This window comes from Triplophysa rosa, linkage group LG25, assembly GCF_024868665.1.
Source record: "Triplophysa rosa linkage group LG25, Trosa_1v2, whole genome shotgun sequence".
NCBI classification, from domain to species: Eukaryota; Metazoa; Chordata; class Actinopteri; order Cypriniformes; family Nemacheilidae; genus Triplophysa; species Triplophysa rosa.
This window is the reverse complement of record NC_079914.1, coordinates 3273904-3279140: the sequence shown is the minus strand read 5'-3', so window position 1 is coordinate 3279140 and position 5237 is coordinate 3273904.

The following is a 5237-nucleotide window of genomic DNA, read 5'->3' as shown; positions in this document are numbered from 1 at the left end:
GCACAGAATCCACGTTGCTTGAGGTCCAGTGTAAAGTTTCCACAGTCAGTGATGGTTTGGGGTGCCATGTCATCTGCTGGTGTTGGTCCACTGTGTTTTCTGAGGTCCAAGGTCAACGCAGCCGTATACCAGGAAGTTTTAGAGCACTTCATGCTTCCTGCTGCTGACCAACTTTATGGAGATGCAGATTTCATTTTCCAACAGGACTTGGCACCTGCACACAGTGCCAAAGCTACCAGTACCTGGTTTAAGGACCATGGTATCCCTGTTCTTAATTGGCCAGCAAACTCGCCTGACCTTAACCCCATAGAAAATCTATGGGGTATTGTGAAGAGGAAGATGCGATATGCCAGACCCAACAATGCAGAAGAGCTGAAGGCCACTATCAGAGCAACCTGGGCTCTCATAACACCTGAGCAGTGCCACAGACTGATCGACTCCATGCCACGCCGCATTGCTGCAGTAATTCAGGCAAAAGGAGCCCCAACTAAGTATTGAGTGCTGTACATGCTCATACTTTTCATGTTCATACTTTTCAGTTGGCCAAGATTTCTAAAAATCCTTTCTTTGTATTGGTCTTAAGTAATATTCTACGAGGTTACATCCGTAATCAAGACGTTTTCATTAGTTGTCACATATAATCATCAAATTAAAAGAAATAAACATTTGAAATATATCAGTCTGTGTGTAATGAATGAATATAATATACAAGTTTCACTTTTTGAACGGAATTAGTGAAATAAATCAACTTTTTGATGATATTCTAATTATATGACCAGCACCTGTATACTGAAAATAATTGTGTATACTGTATAATACAACAATAACTGATGTATTTTTCTGCCATGTCAGCGATTATAACACTACCTAGCTTTTTTGATTGTTTAATACTGTATCGTGTTGGATAAGAAGTCACTAAGTGACTAGTGTGAACTGATAAAGGCTAGTTTTGTGGATCTATCTGACGAGGACCGAATCACGAATTGATTCTGATTGAAAAACAAAACAATTCAGATCATTTTGATGAAGTCTTAGAAGAAATTGAAAAGTATCGACCCTACAGAGTTGATTCATTCATGAAATGGAAACTGATATGTCTTACCTCGAACTGACTAGGATCATTTACCCTATTGATATAAAAATGCAAAGAGAAAGAAAAAGTACATTATTTGTTATCAATAACATGAAGTGCATTAAATATTACATTACATCAATGTTTCCCAGACTGAGGTTTGTGAGTGTAATGAAAAGCTAATTAATTAAATCATAAAAATGTACACTTAAAATAAATAGTTTTACATAATAAACAGTAAAACAGCAATAGGTTTTTTTCAGAAAGGAAATTTTAATAGATGAAAAAAATATATAGAATAGTATGTTCAGTGTATGTTTTCGGAATGTTTTCATCCAGATGCTTTGAATGAAGGTTATTATTTCACCACTGAGCTTACATAATGCACTGAAACCAGTTTTATGGAAATTCACAGAAGTTTCAAAGAGTGAGTTATTTTATATTGCTTAATAAATTATAGCTGTTAATAAATATAGCTGTTGAATCTGAGTCAATTGAAATTCATAAACTGAACTGGTTTTACTCGTCTCTGCCTCTAATAAAGATGATAATGCAACAGTGCCTTAGAGTGTTCACTCCATTATGACAATATAACTTACACATCATACATGACATCTCAATTTATCTTCGTTATACTTTTTTTCTTTTTTAAACAAAGAAAACTGGAAAACTGTTACAACGCAAATCATGCATTTGTGTCCATGTTGATCAGAATTAGAAATTCAGGTAGGGTCAGTGAACTATGTGCAATACAAAAGTGGATGTAAATATTGGGCTCTTTTTACAGAATGTTGTGCTGACCTCCTTTGTGCCAAAATCAAATAAATTCTAGCACTCTGTGACTTCTGTGGGATTAAGGTTATGGAAGGTTATATTGCCTTCATCACAAAGAAAACATGCAATGTTATATACCTTGGATAATATTTCATGAGAGACTTTGTGTGTGGTGATTTGTTTTGACTAGCAGAGGTCAGAAATTCTTTATGATCAATGATAACTGAGCATTAGTCAAATCAATTTGAAAAAGTCATTAAATCTCTCAAGAGTTAAACAACTCTGAACTGCATTACCAGCTTCTTTTAATACGCACCGTTTGACTACATCTCCCACCGGTAAGTCAAAACTTTAACCATAGTCTGTGTTCCTCCCACTCAACTGTTATAAATGTTACTGCTTCCAAATGCATAGAGACCGTATCTGTCCCCTGAATAATACTACAAAATAATAATTTAGGCAAAACCCAGAGAAAAAATCTGATCGTGATTAAACCTGAAAACAATGTAATAAACGACCAAAACCAACTCATAAAGTTCGGCCTACTTAACATTAGATCACTAAATTCAAAAGCAGTTATTGTAAATGAAATGATATGTTTTGATATACTTTGCCTTACCGAAACCTGGCTTAAACCAAATGATTATTACGGTCTAAATGAGTGTACCCCACCAAGCTACTGTTATATGCATGAGCCACGTCCGGTTGGTCGAGGTGATGGTGTCGCAACAATCTTTAGAGACTTTCTTACTGTAACTCAGAGAACAGAGCATAAATTTAAATCATTTGAAGTGCTTGCGTTGAACATAATTGTCCCAAACGAAAGTAAAAAACCATTGCTTTCTTTTACGTTGGCTACTGTGTATAGACCCCCTAGACCCTACACTCATTTTCTGAAAGAGTTCGCAGACTTCTTATCGGACCTATTGGTTAACGTTGATAAAGTACTAATTGTTGGAGATTTTAATATCCACGTAGATAGTAGATTAGCAGTGGCGTTTACAGATCTACTACACTCTTTTGGAGTAACACAACACATCAATGGACCCACTCATCGATTTAATCATACACTAGACTTGATTATATCTCACGGAGCCGATCTAACCAATATAGATATTATACCTCAAAGCGACGATGTCACCGATCACTATCTTATAAAATGTACATTGCGCACTGCAGAAATCAGCCGTTTAACTCGTTATCGACAGGGTAGAACAATTACCTCGACTACTAAAGATAGTTTCGCAAAAAGATTGCCAGATCTGACTCCTTTAATAACCATACCAATAAATACAGAATCGTTCGATGACATGACCAGCAAATTGAGCACTATTTTCTCTAATACATTAGAAGCTGTCGCACCTATGAAGTCAAAAAAGATTAATGAGAAAAACGCAGCACCATGGTACAATAGCACCACTCGCGCCCTTAAAAGAGAAACACGTAAACTGGAGCGCAAATGGCAACAAACCCAATTAGAGGTCTTTAAAATTATGTGGAAAGAGAGTGCAAACTGTTATAAAAAGGCACTAAAAGCAGCAAAGGCTGAGCACCTGCGCAACCTCATAGAAACTAACAAAAACAATCCAAGGTTTTTATTTAGTACAGCTCCTAAATTAACAAATAAACAGACATCACCTGACCTGGTTATTCCGCCGCACCTTGGTAGCAATGAATTCATGAAATTTTTTACAGAAAAAATTGAAAACATACGAGACAAAATAGTAAAAACTCAACCTTCAAGTCTGTCCTATGAATTAGTACCAACCATCGCCCCAAAAGAAAGGCTACAGTGTTTTTCACCTATAAAGCAGGAAGATTTAATTAAACTTATTGCAACATCTAAACCTACAACTTGCTTATTAGACCCCATACCAACTAAATTATTAAAAGAGTTATTACCCGTTGCAATTGAGCCCATTTATAACATTATCAACTCGTCAATTAATCTAGGCCATGTCCCAGGACCCTTTAAACTGCCCGTCATTAAGCCTCTTATCAAGAAACCAAACTTAGACCCAAATGAACTAGGAAACTATAGACCGATTTCAAATCTCCCTTACCTGTCTAAAATACTAGAAAAAGTAGTGTCCACTCAGTTGTGCTCTTTCTTACAAAATAATGACATACACGAAAAATTCCAGTCAGGCTTTAGACCGCATCATAGTACTGAAACTGCACTCGTTAAAATTACAAACGACCTGCTTATAGCATCAGATAAAGGTTACATCTCACTCATAGTCCTGCTTGACCTTAGTGCTGCGTTCGATACTGTAGACCATAAAATACTTCTAGATCGCTTACACAATTATACCGGTATTCAGGGACAGGCACTACAATGGTTCAGATCTTACTTATCAGACAGACATCAATTTGTCCACTTAAATGGGGAATCATCAAATCTAACGCAAGTAAATTATGGATTACCTCAGGGATCGGTTTTAGGACCCTTGCTATTCTCCATATACATGCTGCCCCTTGGAAACATTATTAGAAAACATGGAATTAGCTTCCACTGTTATGCAGATGATACTCAGCTATATATCTCATCAAGACCAGATGATTCCTTCCAGCTATCCAAATTGGCAGAGTGCATCGACGATATAAGACATTGGATGACTTGTAATTTCCTTCTTTTAAATTCTAATAAAACAGAAATATTACTTATCGGACCAAAGACACGTGAGCAGAATATTTCGGATTATAACCTGCAAATTGAAGGCTGCACTGTTAATCCAACAAATACAGTTAAAGACTTAGGCGTTATATTAGACAGCAACCTGTCATTTAAAAATCACATCTCAAATGTCACAAAAACAGCCTTCTTCCACCTTAGAAATGTTGCCAAATTGCGAAATATTTTATGTGTGGCTGACGCAGAGAAGCTTAATCATGCATTTGTGACCTCAAGACTTGACTACTGTAATGCACTACTTAGTGGTTGTCCTGCAGCATCAATAAACAAACTACAGTTAGCTCAGAATGCAGCTGCCAGAGTTCTAACCAGGTCCAGAAAATACGATCACATAACCCCAATGTTATCAACCCTTCACTGGTTACCCATTAAGTATCGTATTGACTTTAAAGTTCTTTTAATCACTTATAAAGCCTTAAATGGTTTAGCCCCTACCTACATAACAGAGCTTCTACCACACTACAACCCATCACGCTCTCTAAGATCTCAAAACTCCAGACTTTTTGATAACACCTAGAATAACTAAATCCACCAAAGGGGGTAGAGCTTTCTCATACGTAGCACCTAAACTCTGGAATAGCCTTCCCGATACTATTCGAGGGTCAGACACATTCTCCCAATTTAAATCTAGATTAAAGACACATCTTTTCAGCCAAGCATTCACTTAATGCAAAATATGCTAAATAAACCACCGGG